Raw genomic sequence first — 20,250 nt, 5'->3', positions numbered from 1 at the left:
CGTTCCCGGAACTAGATCGATCACAAACTCTACATCTCTGTCCGACGGTAAACCCGGCACATCATTCTCAAATACATCAGGGAACTCTCTCACAACATTAATATCATCAATATTCAACTTCACAATTCTATCCATAATCACAATCGAAGCCAAAAACCCATCACAACCTCTAAACAACAACTTTTTGAAAGGGGATCGATTAAGGTGCCCGAAAGCGCAACGGAAATTTCAAAATTTGTTTTTCAACAAGAAAACCGAGCACCCTAAGCCTATAGTGTGTAGCAAATACAAAAACACGAAATATGTCATACATAGGGTGTTTTAAAGATATTACCTATCAATCTTAAAATATTGATGTTGGCTCCAACATAGTTGTCAAACAACTAAGCTCTTGAAGGGATGGGTTGATCTACAAGCTGCCTTCTTTCCTTCAAAATTAGGCCCACCACTTGCAAGCTAGATCCACCTCACACTTGCATTAGAAAATGTAAGGCATTTTCTTTGAGAAGTTTTCTTTCTTTCCTCAACAATTGAAAAAGAAAAATAAGAGAAAAATTAAGGAGATAAATCCTTGAAATTTCGGCCAAGTAGATGGGTAGGTGAGAGAAGGGAGTTCTTTCTTGGTGTGTGAAAAACTGATAAAGGTGCATGAGCATGCCATGCAATTTTTTTTAATGAAAAAGTAATCCCCAACTCTTCACCTCCCTAGCATTCTTTTTAAGTGGGCTTGTAATATTTACAAAGCCCATGGACTTTATTTAAATGTCTCAAACACATTTGAGTCCATTTAAAACTTTACTTGATTTTATTCAAGCCCACTAGTTTAATAATTATTTCTAATTGGGCTCTACAAGGCCCAATGTTATTTAATTAATTCAACACTTGAATTAATTTAATTATTTGGATTCTACTAGGCCCACTAGTATTTAATTAATTCAACACTTGAATTAATTTAATTTAGTCCATAATAATGTTTATGAAAATCACAATTTTCAAATACATTACTCGTTTGGCCAATTTTTAATTTAGGAACACTTCCTCAAATTAAAGGTTACATTCTCCTTATAGAAGTCATAGTTATATTTTTATTTACGCTTATAAACTCCTTTATAAGCTTTATAAGCCGTTCAACACATTGAACTATTTTTCTTCTCAACGGGATCTAGAAAGCTATCACTTGTGTGGCCCTCAATGGTTCATTGATACAACTAGCCGTGGGTTCACATCTCCATGTGATTCGGACTAAAGATGTCCTTATACGTGCATACCCCAATTGTTTCATTCTTACTTATCAACTCCTTGATAACAAGAACGTCAGAACTCAAGTCTGATAGTACCCAACCAATCATGTTAAACGCCTAGCAGCATCGCTTACATGATTCCCTAGGTATCAAATGATAGTGTCTGCAAGAACCATTCTATTATGGTTAGCGTACAGTACGATCCCATTATCTCATATATCCCGACCGATTCGACAACCATTGGTATATCGAGAGTTGTCAATGAATCGATACTATGTGTCATGTTGTAGTTGCATTGATGGTGTAATCTATGAAACCCCTTTTATAATTACCACCATACTCTGATTAGATATTTCATACTACATACACATGATATCACATAGGATATCCATACCCGAAGGTAAGCGGTGAATCCCCGACTACAATGCATCGACTCCTATATGTTTCGACAAAACACCCAACCTTGCCACCTGATGACCCCATGAGAGTCGGTAAACAAGTCAATGTATAATGCTAGCACATACAGTCTCAATGTTGTCCCGGGTCATAAGGACTAATGGTGTACAACCATAAACTAGGAAGTTTCCACTCGATAAGTGAGAACCACTTGGAAAGTCCTTTATGGAGGGTTGTTCAATGCACTCTAAAAGGAGCACCTATCTGCATGTTCGGACATCACAATGTCCCCTACCAATGAAACATGGTACTCACATCGCAGATACTAGTCTCGAACTCGAGCGGCCTATATCCTTCTTAGCGGCGGCTGAATCGACTAGGAACTGTTTAGAATATACAGTATTCCAAATATGAGTTTCATGATACTCATCATATGAGCATCTCATATTCTTTCTACTATTTGTATATTCAAGGACTTTATCTATGCAACTAGCATGGGTATACAGATAAAGAAGTGCCGAAACAATAATTTCAAATATTATTAAAATGAAGACTGTTTATACATAGAGTTTCATTGTGAACACTCGGCCAACACTTGGCTCGACGTGCACCTACTCTAACAATCTCCCACTTGCACTAGAGCCAACTACCCATATGCTTCAAACCCATCGATTCGCGATGCTTCTCGAATAATGGTCCAGGTAAATGCTTAGTTAGTGGATCAGCAACATTATCTGTGGAGCCGACTTTGTCAATCGAGACTTCTCCTCTTTCCACAATCTCTCGGAGGATGTGGTACTTTCTCAATACATGTTTGGACTTCTGATGAGACCTTGGCTCCTTTGTTGAGCAATGGCTCCCGTGTTATCACAAAACACCGGGACAAGAGCAACTCCATTAGGAATGACGCCCAACTCTTGGACGAAATTCCTTATCCAAACAGCCTCCTTTGCTGCAGCTGATGCAGCAATGTATTCTGCCTCAGTGGTGGAATCCGCTGAATTGTCTTGCTTGGAACTCTTCCAAGAGACAGCAGCACCATTGAGCATGAATATGAATCCAGAGGTTGACTTCGAGTCATCGATATCGATTTGAAAGCTAGAGTCGGTATAACCTTCCAATTTTAGTTCTCCACCCCCATAGACCAAGAACAATTTATTGGTCCTTCTCAAATACTTGAGGATGTCTTTCACAGCTTTCCAATGTGGAAGACCAGGGTTTGATTGATATCTACTCACTACACTTAGTGCGAAAGCCACGTCAGGACGTGTAGATATCATCCCATACATGATGCTACCAATTGCAGATGCATACAGAATGCGTGTCATCGCCTCTATCTCTGCATCAGTCTTGGGAGACATAGACTTGGATAGGGACACGCCATGACACATTGGTAAATGTCCTTTTTTGGACTCATCCATCAAGAACCGCTTCACGATGGTATCAATGTATGTCGACTGGGTGAGACCAAGCAATCTTCTTGATCTATCTCTATAGATCTGTATTCCCAATACAAAAGATGCTTCGCACAAGTCCTGCATCGAGAACTTACTCGCTAACCATATTTTAGTTGATTGCAACATCCCTACATCATTCCCAATGAGTAGAATGTCATCAGCATAAAGCACAAGGAATGTCACAGAACTCCCACTGACCTTCTTATACGCACAGGGTTCCTCAGGATTCTTAGTGAAATAAAACTCTTTGATTGTACTATCAAATCTGAGGTTCCAACTCCTAGATGCCTGCTTTAGACCATAAATAGATCTTTGAAGTTTGCATACCATATGCTCACTTCCGACAGATGTAAACCCTTCAGGTTGAGACATGTAAATCTCTTCCTTAATATCCCCATTATGAAAGGTTGTCTTGACATCCATCTTGATAGGATCCATTAACGTATCAAGAGTGTTTAGAAGGGGGGGTTGAATAAATACTCAAAATTAAAATTGATCTTTTCAAATTTTGAGTTCAGTTTGGTGACAAACTGATTCTCGGAATCTTGTTGGTCAATGACAATCAGTTAAACTAAAGTAGTTGCGGAAAATAATTGACTGAAAGATAGAATACGAAACTGAAATAAAATAGGCAAGGGTTGTTTCTGGATGTTCGGAGAATTTAATTACTCCTACGTCACCCCTTCTATTTCAAGGATAGGATATCCACTAAAAGACTTTGATCAAATACAAGAATTGTACTGACCCACTTCAGTTTTTGACCTAACACAGCCAAAAACTGAAACTCTTAGTATTACAGAATGTTCTCAGTGCGTAACTGATCTTAGCACTATCCAATTTCAACGATTATTACAACTTGCTAATGAGCTTAAATTGTAGCCTTAACTGCTACGAATATATCAAGTAAGATTGAGCTGAGATTTTGACAGAGTGACAGCAAGCTTTTGAATAGTGTTGACTCTCTTTTTTTTTCTTCAGCTTTTCTTCTGTCATATTTATAAGCTTCTTTTCTCCAATGGTAACTTGAGATGAATTTGAATCTTTGTATCCGTTGATTTCTACTTGATTATTCCTTGGACATTGTTTGCTTCATTTATTGTGATGCGGCGTCTTAATTGCTTTCGCCAAAATGCGTTTTTCTAAGCTGTATTGATTGAAGTGCGGCGTTGCAATCTTCTATGTCTCTTGATGTTTGGTTGTTCTTTCCCGAGATACGTTCAGTTGAAGGGTGCTGAGTGTACAGCTGAATATATGAACTGATCAGTTTCCAACTGATTAGTCAATTGATCAGTTTCCAACTGATCAGTCAGTTGATTTCAGTTATTAAGTCCAGTTGCTGAGTTCAGTTTACTCGATCAGTTGGTTCGTATTTTCAGTTGATTCATATTTTGTCAAACGCCGGAATTTAGTTTCCAACAATTTCCCCCTTTATGGTGTTTGACAAAACTAAGTAAATAATAACTGAACATCTGAGCTCATTGTAGATAAAATAAGAAATTGAATTTCTTGAACTGAAAGAGATCTTGATTTAATAACAGCTGAATCTAATAATCTGATTTACTGCTTCTGCTGTTTTCTGCTGTTTTTCAAGATGCTCTTTGATCTTTGATTTCTTCCCCCTTTTTGTCAAACAAATTCATCTTCTCAGATAATTTTCGAACGTTAGTGGAAAGAATTTTGACATCTGCGGAGATACTTGAGACAGCAGTTTGTAAACAAGTCTGCAGCAATTCCATTTTATTAGAAACAGAAGTTTCCAATCGCTCAACTCGTTGATTGATTATATCCTGAGTTGTATAGAGAATTTGAGCTAGACCTCTGTTATTCTTCATCTCAAGTACATTTCGGGTAAGAGACTCCATGTTTGCTTGAATCGCTTTCAGTTTTGCGGAGTCATATTCAATTGAAGAATCCAATTTGACAGTATGAGTGAATTGTGTGGATTGAATTTTCTTGATTTCAGTAATCATTTGCTGCATATTCTGGATTTCTTCAAGAACAAGATCCATCTCTGTGGATTGAAGAGGAGGTGACTGATTAGATGTTCTTGGTTCATGTGAGACTTGATCAAAGACCACCATGGTTCTATCAGATAATATCGTTTCAGAGATAGTCTGTGTTGGAACATCTGTTTCAGTTACTGCTACTTGGACTGGAGGAGATGAAGATTGATGTTGATCAACAATTGGGCTTTCCTGTTGAATAAGATTTTCAGTGAAAGGGTCATGAACTGCCTCCATATTTTCAGCAATCTATTGATTTGGTGATTGAGTAGGCACCACTGTTTGCTCCTTTAGTTCAGAAACAACAGGCTGAACTGATGCTTCTGTTGAGATAGAAACCTCTTGAGTGATTTGATCAGTTGAGTGATCAACTTTTTCAGAAATGGTTTCATTATTCATAGATTCTGTCACTACTGCTTGAATTATTTCATCAATGTTGGCAAAATTCAACTCGGCTTCAGAGTACAACTGATGTTCCACAACAGATGATTGTGGCACATCCTGAACTGGTTCTTCAGTTGTAACAATAGTTTGTTCTGAGGATGGCTCTTTCTGCTTAGAGGAGGGGTCTTCTTCTTCTTCAGAGGCTTCCTCAGGAAGAACTAACTCCTGATCCATTTCCCACATTTTTATCTGAGCTTGCAAGCTAGTAAGATCTGTATCTAGCTGAGTGATCACAGCTCGATCATTATAGGCAGTTGGATTGGTGGGAATGTAGTTTGCCTTTAATTTCTCAAGCAGTTGGGATAGCTTCTTAGCTCGAATTTGATCAAAAAAATATGTTTTTCTCTCCAAAGCCTGAACAATTGTAGCAGCTTTGACCATCTTGAGGACAATTGCTTCCAGTTTGATAAATTTGTTCAGCTGGGATTTCTTTTTCAGCTGCTTAGCAAAAATTTGAGTTCTGTAGACGATCCAGTCATCATAGATTTTAAGTTTTGATGCTGCAAAATTATTAATCTGTTCCCAAACAAGGTCAATATGAGTTTGAATTGAATTGGATGGCCTGGGCTCTTCAATCAATTTGCCTTTGCCTTTTTCAGTACTGAGGATGTGTGGAATTTCCAATCCAGCACGAGTAGTATCCACCTGTTCTATAATCTTTATACCTTTGGGTCTAGGAGGTGCTAGAACGGTAGGACAATTGATGTGTATTAGAGGAGCTTTGATTCTAACTGTTTCCTTTGTTGCACCAGTTGAGATTTCTGGTAGAATAATCTTCAGAGGAACTGCTTTGATAGGCTGTTGGGCATCTCAAGATATCAGTCTTTCAGTAGGAATTGATTCTACTGTGGTTGGTAATTTTGTCCTTTGTGTTCTTGGTTTCTTGGCAATTTTTGGAAAGGGCGTCTTCTCACAATCGGATTCACTAATAATCAGTTTTCTTTTAACTGTCTTCAGTTGAGCCAATGTCTTCTCCTGTTTAACTAATTTGGGAGCAGCCTGTTGTGTCCCAATCTCCTTCTTGATCTTCACGAACTGATCAGGAGAGATATCTAGTTTAGTCTTGGGGGGCAGAATATTCTTCCCATTGAAAATTTTGAATTTAGATAATCGCTCCGAATCATCAGCCACCAACCCTTTGACTTTCATCAAATAGCTTAGCGGCACTGCAAATCCTTTGGATTGCTTGGTGGAGGAAAACATGTTCTTCAAGATACTAAAAATAAGTTGCTTCAGTTGAATTTTCTTCCAGCCATAATGATCGTAATAGCTTGAAACTTCTCCAAAGTCAGGGCAGCATACGATCCTGCCTTGGCCAATAGCCTATTGGCTACGATATCAGCCAGCAACTGAACCTCATGCTTCAGTTCCTTCTTAGGATCGGAAACTTTGATATTCCGTCCATCAGCAGAGAGTGCAGTTTGCATTTCTTCAATATCTGATACTTTAACATCAGCAAGGTGTACTAATCCATCAGAGGGTAATGAAAAGATTTCTCCGAAAGAATCTTCAGAAATGGTCACCGAGTGACCGTTAATAGTGGCAATGATGTTTCCATCAGAGTTGATATATCCATTTGAGTAGAGGTCTTGGAGTTCTTTTGGGTAAATCTCCTGCGAGTATTGTCCCTAAAACATTCTGAGACCAGCAGATTCAATCTTCAGAAAGACGTTCTTAATTTCAGCTTCGTGAACTGATAGAACTGAGTCAAAATCAATGGCCATAGCGTTCAACATGTGAGCTGGGATTTGATTCGCCATTGCTGAGAGTAAGGAAACCTGAAATTTTGCAAAATACAAGCTCTGAGTGTATGAGTTTGCTCTGAGAGATGATGTACGCGTAAGAAAGAAAGCTGAATTGAAGCGGGAAATTATTTATATGTATGTGACTGTTTAGATTCTGGACACGTGTCAGTCCATCAAAATTTTGAATAAAAACGTGTGTTCGTGTGCTATAAGCGTGTGTACAATTTAAACGGTTCAAATGCTTCCACGTTTTCAAAATGAGATTCATCATTAGATAATAGACAGTCACGTCACTTGATTTGGAATATAATATGTTTTAATTAGTTAACTTATATGAGAAGATTAGTGAAATACCCAACTAAACGATCAGTTGTAAGACTGTGTCCTTTCAGTTGAGAGTTTACTAACATTTGTCTTCTCAGTTAACCTTTTAAAACCATTATTCCCCCTTAATTATTGCATAAAATAATTAAAGAGAATAAATTTAAAGGTCAGAAAGATTATCGTTTGCTGAAACGTTGACGACCCTTCAGCTTCCTTGATATTCTGCTATAAATAGAAGTAACACGGTTAGTTTCAGTTATATTGGTGAAAATATTCAAGACGAAAGAATGGCAGATGCGAGTAGCTCGAGCGCTTCGCCATTTTCTCTGGAAGCTAGGAAGGCTGTTATAGAAGACGAAGTCTTCTACAAGAGTCTTCCCTACTGGGAAAAGTTACAGGAGCTTGCGTTCCTGTATAATTCTGGAGAGTCTACCACTCCTAAACTGATGGCAGAGTTGAGAGAAGTGCGGGAGCACTTGAATATAGCTGTGTGGGTGGACATCTTCAAGTATGGTCATATCTATCAGCTTATGCTTCGAAAGGAACTGGAGATCCTTAATCGCATAGCTTCTTCACACAGCTTTCTCAAGACATCTTCCTCATCTCTATCCGTTTGGTTGAGAATGTGGATAGATGATATAGAGGAAAAATATGAAAATTTAATCCAAGCAAATATTTATGGATGAATAAAATATTTATTTTGTCTTAACTTTGTTTTTTCTTTTTCCTGCAAATAATAAGTTTCATTAGTTATTATACATGAATTACGATCATAAGTAGATGAACTGATGATTGGTTAAGCGTTAAGTAATAAATGTCAAACTGATATCAGTTGATAATGAACAACTGATAGTTAAGAAGCCTCGGTAAATGAGAAAGGCGTTTCAGTTGATTTGAGTCTCTTCAGTTTCTTCAACATTTAAATTTTCATCTGTCTTTAAATAAGATGACAGAATGTGAGACAATAATAGTTCAATATGTCGGATTCAAGTAACTCTGATGCATGCAGTAGTTCGCATATTCAAGTTAACGAGCAATTAAGTCCTTATTTAGAAGAATTGAAGAAGACAATGGAAGAATATGTCTTGATGAAAGTGATGTCAACATGGTTCAAGATTCATGATTTGTAGAGGGTAAGTAGTAGTGGTGTTGTTCCTACTCGTGCTCAAGCAGCAACAACAAGAAAATACATTGATCGTTTTGAAGTTAGGCATGTTACAGATCTGATTGATGACAAATGTCTGTTAGAAGCAATGTTATGGAAAGAATGGCATGTGGTTGAGAAGATTTCTACAACTAGGTCATTTTCTAGAATCCAAATTTATGAGTTGAATGATTGGATTAGAGAATGGGAGGATTCAGTTGGTTCTATGATATCTTTTGTACACTGGGATCGATGGTATTCTTAATAAAGTATTATTTTCAATTTGTTGTGTCTTATTTTCTGCAGATAATTCTATTAGTAAAGCAACATTAGTAATAATTTTAAGACAGATCAATTAAACCAAGAATATTGTGAAAGTAAGAAAACTTAGTCTCGGGTAATGGTTTGGTGAAGATGTCAGCTGCTTGTTGCTCAGTTGATATATACTCCAGTCTGATTTTATTCTTCAAAGCATGATCTCTTATGAAGTGGTGTCTGACATCTATATGCTTTGTCCTTGAGTGAAGAACTGGATTATATTTGATGGCAATTGTACTCGTATTGTCACAAAATATGGGCGAATTATTTGTAATTACTCCATAATCTCTCAATTGTTGCTGGATCCAGATCAGTTGTGCACAGCAACTACCAGCAGCAAGGTATTGTGCTTCAGTTGTTGAGGTAGCTATAGATGTCTGCTTCTTGTTGAACCAAGAGATCAGCCTGTCTCCTAGAAACTGACAAGATACACTTGTACTTTTATGATCAAGCTTACATCCTGCATAATCTGCATCTGAATATCCAACTAAATTGAAAGTAGAGTCTTTAGAGTACCATAACCCAACATTTTGTGTACCCTTAAGGTATTTCAAAATTCTTTTAGCAGCTGAGAAATGTGATTGCTTAGGATTTGCTTGAAATCTAGCACACATACACACAGAAAATACAATATCAGGGCGACTGGCAGTTAGGTATAACAATGACCCTATTAAACCTCGATATAATGTCGCCTCAACTGATATTCCCCCTTGATCAGTGTCCAATTTTATTGATGAGCTCATTGGAGTATTCGCAGCTGAACATGATTCCATGCCAAATTTCTTCAACAGCTCCTTTGTATATTTAGTCTGACTTATGAATATACCAGTTTCCAGTTGCTTCACTTGTAGTCCAAGAAAGAATGTCAGTTCACCCATCATGCTCATTTCAAACTTATCCTGCATTAGCTTAGCAAATTTCTCGCATAATTTGGGGTTAGTTGACCCAAATATGATATCATCAACATAAATTTGAACTAATAAAATGTGATCATTCTTAGTAAATTTGAACAAGGTCTTATCAACTGGTCCAACAGAGAAATCATGATCAGTTAGGAATTTTGAAAGAGTTTCGTACCAAGCTCTGGGAGCTTGTTTAAGACCATATAACGCTTTGTTCAAATGATATACATGATAAGGAAAGTTGTGATTTACAAAACCTGGGGGTTGTTCAACATATACTTCCTCTTGTAGCTGGCCATTTAGGAATGCACTTTTGACATCCATTTGATAGACTTTGAAGTTTTTGTATGATGCATAAGCAAGAAACATTCTGATTGCTTCCAGTCTTGCAACTGGAGCATATGTCTCATCATAGTTAATGCCTTCTTGTCTGTATCCTTGTGCTACTAATCTTGCTTTGTTGCGTCCAACTGAACCATCTTCGTTCAGTTTGTTCCTGAAAACCCATTTTGTACCTATAACAGTTTTTGAAACTGGTCTTGGAACTATGTTCCAGACATTGTTATGAGTGAACTGATTTAGCTCTTCTTGCATTGCATTTACCTAGTTGGGATCAGCAAGAGCCTCATCAATTTTCTTTGGTTCTAGTTGTGATACAAAAGCTGAATGGATAAATAAATTTAGCATTTGATTGCGAGTTCTTACTGGATCAGATGGATTTCCTATTACCAGCTCAGGTGGATGTGATTTTTTCCATCTGTACTTAGTATTTGTTGTATCAACAATTTCTTCAGTTGGTAACTGAACACAGTTTTCAGTCTCAGTTGGTGCTTCGTCAACTGGTATTTGAATGTTATCATTATGCTCTATCAACTGATCATTAGGAATGACTTCTGGTTCAGCTGATTGATCTGACACTTCTGGTTCGGGTGTTTGGAGATTGTTTTGATTAATATGATTGTCTTTTTCATCATCATTCTCTAAACTGATATCTGTAAATCGATCAACTAACTCAACTTGATCAGTTGGCTTATTAGTTAGTTCAGTTTCATCGAAATCAACATGAGCTGATTCTTCAACATTTAGGGTTTTCTTGTTGAAGACTCTATAAGATATACTAACTGATGAGTATCCAAGAAATATTCCCTCTGCAGATTTAGCATCAAACGCTTTTAAATAATTTTTACCATTATCAAGAATAATACATCTGCAGCCGAATATTTTGAAATAAGTAATTATACTTTTTCTTCCATGCCAGATCTCATATGGTGTTTTCATATGATTCTTATTAATCATTGATCTGTTCTGAGTATAACACTAAGTGTTTACTGCCTCTGCCCAAAACCTTTGAGAAATACCAGAATCAGCAAGCATTGTTCTAGCAGCTTCTTTAAGGGTCCGATTTCTTCTCTCAGCTACACCATTTTGCTGAGGAGTTCTGGCTGCTGAGAGCTCATGCTTAATTCCAGCATTCTCTAGAAAATTTGAAAGAGTTTGATTGATGAATTCAGTTCCTCGATCTGATCTGATTCGATCAATTCCAACTGATTTTTCATTTAAGTCTTTTGAATAGCTTTATCAATTGTGAAGCAGTATGGTCTTTAGATTTGAGAAAAATAACCCAAGTAAATCTTGAAAAATCATCTACGACTACCAAGGTGTATTTCATTCCCCCTAAGCTCATGACTGGTATAGGACCAAAGAGATCCATGTGCAACAGTTCTAAGCATCGGGATGAAGATTTACAACCCTTGTTTTTAAAAGAAGATCGTACTTGTTTACCATACTGACATGCTGAGCAAAGTTTTTCTTTTGAAAAGTCTATTTTGGGCAAACCAGTTACAAGTTCATGTTTACTCAGACAGGTAATGGTTTTAAAGTTTAAATGGTTTAGTCTCTTATGTCACAACCAGTTTTTAGATGATTTGGAAGCAATAAAACAAACTGGTGCATAAGTTTGATCATTCCAACTGATTTTATATGTGTTTCCATAACGTTTGCCAGTTAGTATGATTTCATCAGTTGAAGTTTTGACTGAACATGAGTTTTTGTCAAAATGTACTGAGAATCCACTGTCGCATAACTGATTGATGTTGATCAAGTTATACTTCAGGTTTTCTACTAATAGAACATCTTTAAAAATAAAGTTACCATGGATAAGCTTACCCTTGCCCACAGTTCTACCTTTGGAATTGTCCCCAAAACTGATATTTGGACCACTGTATTTGATCAGTTAAGATAGCACACTTGCATCTCCTGTCATATGTCGCGAACATCCACTGTCCAAATACCATATTGAGTTCTTGTTTGTACCTGTTACCTGCAGTCACACACATAATATAATTTGGTACCCATATCTATTTGGGTCCTGAACTGATTATTCCTTTAGAAACCCATACTTGGATTAGTCTAACAGGCTTTCCAATAGCTGTATTCCAAATGGTTTTTCTCAGCTTTTGTGTGCTTGTGTAGTGTACGAATGATACAATATGTGTTTTAGCTTTATTCAACTGATTGTTCAGTCTATATCTCTTCTGAACTGGCTTGCAGTTATAGTAATTGGAATAGCCATTCGAATAGTTTTTATAAAATCTCTTTGATGACTGACTTTGTGAATCAGTTGAGAATTTTTGACTATAACCAATCCCATATCTTCTAGCCTTGTTCATATTCTCAGTAGGTTGCTCAATCAGTTTACTGGGCTCAATTTGTTCTTGTACCACTGCTGATCTGACAAAGTGAATGTATTTTCCTTTGTCTATTGTTAGCTTTGGTTGAGTATCATTTGGATACATTTCTCCTTGAGTGTTGAACCCTAAACAAGTTTTATCAGAAACTGATTTTTGTGAAATCTGCATTTCATTTAGTCCAGTAGATGATTTGTTCCAAGACTGAATAATGATCGAGCAAAACTTGCACAATAAAATCCCCAATAAAAATATGGTTTTGTAAGCTTGAAAATTAATCGCAAGTGCACGATGTCAAGTAATAGTATAATGTAAGTGAGTACGAGTATCGTTCCACTGAGGACTGTATTTTACAATTATTCTTTTCAGTTATGAGATCTTTAGCAACGAAAATTTGATTGAGTAATTAATACTACTATGCTCAAAGAAAGATGTAAATAAAATGCTTTAATAAGTAATGAATGAGAATTAATATCTAAAATGTTGAGTAAAATTCAAGGAGAAATAATTTTTTTGGGAATTTCGGTTCACCTACCCCTCGTTAATTAATTAATTCGTTCGATAGTGATTATATGCTTCCGACAGGATTTCCTTTACAATTGAACACACTATCTCGAGCTATGTCAAACTAATTCGACTCAATGAAGTAATTAAATGTCTTTTATTATTTATCAAGAGTGAATCGCATGTCGATTTATGAAATACCCTAGTTTTCGACCCTAAGGACTATGACTATCGGTGCGTATCCAATTTCATATGTCTATGTAAATTGTAGATCCACGGATTATACTACTCGTTCCTATCACAAATTATTCTCTCGAACTCACTCGCAATATAAAAACGTTGTTAAAGTTAGCTACGCTCTAACAACACGAAGAAAAACAATAGTATAATCAAGAATTACGCAACAATCGAATAAAAATTAATTCAAATCAAAGTTTGGGGTAGGCTCTCCTTAAATCCCAAAAAATATTAAAGTTTAGCTACTAGAATTCATGATTGAAATTAACAAAATTAAGTTCAAGTGACAAAAACTAAATAAGAAATACTAGAAGTGACGAAAAACACGAAGAACGATGTCCGGAAATCTTCAAATCTTCAATCCAAGCGCCAGAGGCTCTCGAAAACTTCTGGTGGCTGAATAATGGAGTCTCCATGAGTCAAAATCGTCCTCCCTCCTTTCTATATTTTCCCTCATCCAAAATAAGGTAAAAGATCGGACAAGAAATCTTGCCAAAATTAGGTGGCGCTCGGGCGGTAGAAAAGTACCGCTCGAGCGCCACACTCTCTGCAGAATGCCTGGAGTATGCGACTTCTGGCGCTCGGGCGGTAGAAAAGTACCGCCCGCCCGAGCGCCAATCTTCTGTAATTTCTTCCTAGTGGATCCCTTCTCGCGCTCGGGCGGTAGAATTTCACCGCCCGAGCGCCACATCTTCTGTCCTTCTCTTCAGCAACTCGCTTCTCGCGCCCGAGCGGTAGAAAATTACCGCTCGGGCGCCAACCTTTCTGTATACAATCTTGTTGGCTTAGCACTTGGCTCCGAGTTCCGTTTTTCCGGCCATTTTTCCTGCAAATTCGTCACATCCAAGTGAGACACGATCACATGCAAATGTTTACTCTAAAATGAACAAAATGTAAACGAAATGTACGCATGCACAATGCAAACACACACAAACCAATGTAATAAAGCACGTAAAAATCACACATATCAAATAAGCTCAGTCTGTTTTGAGTTTTCAAGCATCAACTTCTGTATTAATGACTGATTTTTGTTTCTTTCTGCTTTTAACTCAGCAATTTCCCTTTTTAGACTCAAGCCATCGACTGATTCATCAATTTTGGTTTTATTGTCTGTGGGATCAGTTTGCTTTGCTTTGATTTCTTCAAATGATGATGCAAGCTTTTGATACTCATTTACCATGTCATGTAGTGATAGAATGAGTTCTTCTCGTGTGAAATCAGTTGAGCTGAAATCAAATACCTGTTGGCTAGATGATTCTTCTGCTGCATCATTAGCCATCAAGCACTATACTTCTCATCATCACTAGAACTGCATGAGCTTTCTGGTTCCGCCTCTTCACTGTCAGTTTCTGCCCATTTAGATTTGTTTTCTTCAGCTAAGAGTACCTCATGTTTCTTTCTGAAGACCTTCTTATCTTCCTTGGATCTTCTTTTGCGTTCATATGATTTATTTCTTCTGTCAGTTGAGCCTTGACTGTCCTTCTTGGGTTTAGGACAATCAGCAATGAAGTGACCTGATTTGCCACAGTTATAGCAGGCATTTGGTTCATCTTTGGAATTGTTCCTTTGGTATGGCTTCTGGAAGTTCCCTTGATTCTTTCTCATGAATCTTCCGAATTTTTTGATGAATAATGACATAGAATCATTACTCAACTGATCAGCAGATTTTTCGAATGAACTGATTTGTTCAGTTCTGATAGCAGCTAGATCAGTTGTGGCTGCAGAGGTAGATGGTTCTCCTTCTCTGGTCTGCAGCTCAAACTCATAAGCCTTTAAATCAGCAAACAAATCATGAAGTTCAATCTGATTCAGATCTTTGGACTCCCTCATTGCCATGGTCTTGACATCCCATTCCTTGGGAAGACCTCTCATTACTTTTAGTGCAATTTCTTTATTGGTATACACTTTTCCAAGTGCATTTAACTCATTGATGATACTGCTCACTCTTTCATCATACTTGTGCATTGATGATACTGCTTTCATTTTTATGTTACCAAACTTTTGAACAGCAACAGAAAGTTTATTTTCTTTGGTTTGATCATTTCCTTCACACAGCTGGATCAGCTTTTCCCAAATTTCTTTGGTTGTTTTACACATCTTTATTTTGCTGAAAGTTACTTTGTCCAGCGTTTTGTACAGAATGTCTTTAGCCACATTGTCAAGATTTGTTTTTCTTTTGTCTTCAGTTTTCCATTCATCTCTGGGATTTTCTATTCTTTGTGTTGCCCCTTCTGTTATGGCAACTGCTGTATTTGCTTTTAGAAACTTCATGGGTCAATCAGATATGACATACCACATGTCATCATCTTGTGCAGCCAAATGAGCCTGCATTCTGATTTTCCAATCATCAAATTCTTCTCTGGAGAACATGGGAATTTTGTTGAATGAAGTCATGCTGGCAAGTTTTTAGATCAAAAGTATTCAAGAACAAGATTCAACCGCTCTGATACCACTTGATAGGATCGATTAACGTATCAAGACTGTTCAGAAGGGGGGGTTGAATAAACACTCACAATTAAAATTGATCTTTTCGAATTTTGAGTTCAGTTTGGTGACAAACTGATTCTCGGTATCTTGTTGGTCAATGACAATCAGTTAAACTAAAGTAGTTGCGGAAAATAACTGACTGAAAGATAGAATACGAAACTGAAATAAAATAGGCAAGGGTTGTTTCTGGATGTTCGGAGAATTTAATTACTCTTACGTCACCCCTTCTATCTTAAGGAAAGGATATCCACTAAAAGACTTTGATCAAATACAAGAATTGTACTGACCCATTTCAGTTTTGACTTAACACTGCCAAAAACTGAAACTCTTAGTATTACAGAATGTTCTCAGTGCGTAACTTATCTTAGCACTATCCAATTTCAACGATTATTACAACTTGCTAATGAGCTCAAATTGTAGCCTTAACTGCTACGAATATATCAAGTAAGATTGAGCTGAGATTTTGACAGAGTGACAGCAAGCTTTTGAATAGTGTTGACTCTCTTTTTTTTTCTTCAGATGTTTTTCTGTCATATTTATAAGCTTCTTTTCTCCAACGGTAACTTGAGATGAATTTGAATCTTTGTATCCGTTGATTTCTACTTGATTATTCCTTGGACATTGTTTGCTTCATTTATTGTGATGCGGCGTCTTAATTGCTTTCGCCGAAATGCATTTTTCTAAGCTGTATTGATTGAAGTGCGGCGTTGCAATCTTCTATGTCTCTTGACGGTTGATTGTTCTTTCCCGAAATATGTTCAGTTGAAGGGTGCTTAGCATACGGGTGAATATATCAACTGATCAATTTCCAACTGATCAGTCAGTTGATTTCAGTTATTAAGTCCAGTTGCTGAGTTCAGTTTACTCGATCAGTTGGTTCGTATTTTCAGTTGATTCATATTTTGTCAAACGCAGGAATTTAGTTTCCAACACATCTGCCATATCTCATAGTCATACCATGCAGCTCTGGCTAGCAATATCCTTATAGACTTGAACATTGCAACTGGAGAAAAGGTTTCCTCAAAGTCAAATCCTTGTCTTTGAGTATATCCTTTTGCCACCAATCGCGCCTTGAAGGTCAATACCTTCCCATCCGCCCCAAGTTTCCTCTTGTAAATCCATTTACACCCTATGGGAACAATTCCCTCAGATGGATCCACGAGATTCCACACTTGGTTCGAATGCATGGAATTCATCTCAGATTCCATTGCTTCAAGCCACTTGGATGAATCGGCATCAGATAAAGCTTCCTTGAAGGTCCTTGGATCACATCCATGGTTAGGCTCATCATGTCCCTAATCAAGAAGCAGACCATATCTCATAGGTGGTCTCGAGACTCTCTCGGATATTCTAGGAGCTTGTATCTCCTCTCTTGGCTCTTTGGGTGTGGGTTCTATAATTGTAGGTGTCTCTCGAACCTCTTCGAGTTCTATCATCTCCCCTTTTCTATCCAATAGAAATTCCTTTTCCAAAAAAGTTGCATTCCTAGAAACAAACACCTTTGTTTCTTGGGGATGATAGAAATAATATCCAACATAATTCCTTGGATATCCCACAAAGTAACATAAAATGGATCGACTATCCAATTTATCTCCCACTACCTGCTTCACATAAGCAGGGCACCCCCATATTCTAAGATAAGAATACTTGGGAGGCTTACACATCCATATCTCATATGGTGTCTTATCAACTGCTTTTGAATGGACATTGTTCAACAACAGTGCCGCTGTCTCAAGCGCATATCCCCAAAAGGATGGCGGCAATTTTGTGAACCCCATCATAGACCGAACCATGTCCATCAATGTCCAGTTACGACACTCCGAAACACCATTCAACTGCGGTGTAGCGGGCGGAGTCCACTGCAAGAGAATCCCATTCTCCCTAAGATACTCTTGGAACTCGGCACTCAAGTACTCACCACCTCGATCCGATCGAAGTGTCTTGATGCTTCGTCCCAACTGTTTCTCTACTTCACTTCTGAATTCTTTGAACCTTTTAAAGGCTTCAGACTTGTATTTCATCAAATACACATACCCATACCTCGAAAAGTCATCGGTAAAGGTGATGAAGTAGGCATGTCCATGCTTAGTGGTGATGTTAAGCGGACCGCACACATCGGTATGGATCAAATCCAATAACCCTTTGGCTCGCTCCACATGGCCCTTAAAGGGAATTTTGGTCATCTTTCCTTTTAGACAGGATTTACAAGTCCTGAGAGCATTAATATCAGACATATCAAACATGCCCACTCCCACTAACTTGTTCATCCTTCTTAGGGAAATATTTCCTAATCGAGCATGCCACAATTGTGCCGAATTTAGAGTATCTTTTTTTCGCTTGTTTGTTGTTGTTATTTCTTGGAAATTGTTTAGTGGAATATCTTTCAATTTTAAGGTGTAGAGATCGTTTTCAAGTTCTCCAGTACAAAATAAACATTCATTCTTGTAATTGTTGCAAACACCTTTGCTAAATGAACAAGAAAATTCATCTTTATCAAGCATAGAAATGGAAATAATGTTTTTCACCAAATCTGGTATAAACAAAACATCTCTCAAAATTAACTTAAAATCATTGTTCAAAAGCAAGTAAACATCTCCAATAGCCTTGGCAGCAACTCTTGCTCCATTGTCCATCCTCAAGAAGGTCTCACCTTCCCTAAACCTTCTACTTCTTCCCATCACCTGCAAATCATTACAGAGATGTGATCCACATCCGGTATCCAATACCCAAGAAGTAGAGTTAATTGAAATGTTTACTTCAATATAGAACATACAATTTCCAGAGCTCTTCTGGGTAAGATATTCTCTACAATTACGCCTCAATGTCCAGGCTTATTGCAGTGATGACAAATATCAGCAGTCTTGTCAGCCTTCACTGGTATGGCTGCCACAGCGGGAATCGGAGTTTGCCTCTTCAAGGGCACGTTCTTCTTGGGACATTCAAAAGAACGCTTCTTTCCCTTCCCACGTGGATCGTTCTTCGTACCAGATGAAGAACCCACATAAAGAACCGGCTTCTCTTTCTTGATGGTGGACTCAAAGATCACAAGCATGTTCACCAACTCCTCAAGGGTCGGCTCCATCTTGTTCATATTGAAATTCACCACAAAAGTATCAAATGAGCTAGGCAGTGACAAAAGCAACACGTCGGTGGTCAACTCCGAAGGCAACACTAGATCCATGCCAACGAGCTTGTCCACGAGCCCAATCATCTTCAGGCCATGCTCATGGACCGAGGCCCCATCTCGCATGCGCAAAGTGATCAGCTCCTTGACGGTAGCATGCCTAAGAGGCCGCGTCTGCTAACCAAAGAGCTCCTTGAGATGCAAATGAATGTCAGCAGCACTCTTTGGATCCTCAAAACTCCTCTGCAGCTCATCGTTCATAGAAGCCTGCATATAACACCTGGCTTTCAAGTCATGGTCACACCATTCCTTGTAAGTCTGCAATTCCTCAAGAGTGCAGTCCGTCGGAGCCTCAACAGGGGGCGACTCAGTCAGTGTATATGATATCCTTTCCGAATTCAAGACGATCTTTAGGTTTCTTAGCCAATTGAGGTAATTAGGTCCGGTTAAAACGTGTTTTTCGAGTATAGCATATAACGGATTGCGAATCGAAGACATTGTCAAATTTGTACTGAAAAGTAAAACATATAAATGTTAATGACTATTTTAAAATATTTAATAAGATATAAAATATGGATTTTTACTTTATAAATGTTTACTCCCACTGTTTTGACATCTTTCACTACCCTCTAGTGAAAACGGGAAACTCCTTTCCTCAGTAGGTACGCAAGGTCCAATTAGCGAATTATGATCCCGAATAATATCAGCCAATCATAATTCCTAAAAGGTAGTTTCCAATTGCATCACTGTGCAACCCTCTACGTAAAATTTTGTCTCGCGTTTGATTAGGACCCAATAATATGACATCGTTCATCTTTACGTGTCAAGCCTTACCCATCGATGTTGAACCTTAATGGACGGTCGCCATGAGTTTCCTCAATAATATGAGCCGAAATCATGGGATTTTCACGTAGTTCACATCACCATGTCAATGGATGTCACAGCTTTCCGGCACCTAGGGCCCCCCAATAATATGAGTCGAGCCCCGAGCACGGGTAGCGTTTATCATGCACCCATTGTCGATGGAAGACATGGAAATTATAAACAACTTTATAATTCCCTTTTCGGGCTTGACATTAATTTTGAATTTTATTCAAAATGAGGGTTTTTAATTTTGAAAGGTCTCATCATTAATTTTATTTAAAAAACTCGCCATGTTTGATCGTATGTTTGCCGGATTCATGCAACTTTGTTATTATCATAATAATAACGCACATACTCATTATTTATAACATAT

The sequence above is a fragment of the Primulina tabacum genome, chromosome 4 (genome assembly GCF_025594145.1).
Source record: "Primulina tabacum isolate GXHZ01 chromosome 4, ASM2559414v2, whole genome shotgun sequence".
In the NCBI taxonomy this organism is placed as follows: Eukaryota; Viridiplantae; Streptophyta; class Magnoliopsida; order Lamiales; family Gesneriaceae; genus Primulina; species Primulina tabacum.
The sequence above is the reverse complement of the archived record's forward strand: the minus strand, read 5'-3'. Positions refer to the sequence as shown.